The following is a 224-nucleotide window of genomic DNA, read 5'->3' on the forward strand; positions in this document are numbered from 1 at the left end:
CCTTCAATCTTTCCCACCATCAGGGTCTTTTTCAATGACTCAGTTCTTCGCATTGGGTGGCCAAAGTATAGGAGTTTCAGCTTCAGCATCAGTCCTTCCAATGAATATTCAGGACTGATTTCCTTTAGGATTGACAGGCTTGATCTCCCTGCAGTCACAAGGACTCTCAAGTGTCTTCTTCAACACCACAGCTTAAAAGCATCAATTCTTTGGTGCTCAGCTTT

This window comes from Bison bison, unplaced genomic scaffold, assembly GCF_000754665.1.
Source record: "Bison bison bison isolate TAMUID 2011002044 unplaced genomic scaffold, Bison_UMD1.0 scf7180017860511, whole genome shotgun sequence".
NCBI classification, from domain to species: Eukaryota; Metazoa; Chordata; class Mammalia; order Artiodactyla; family Bovidae; genus Bison; species Bison bison.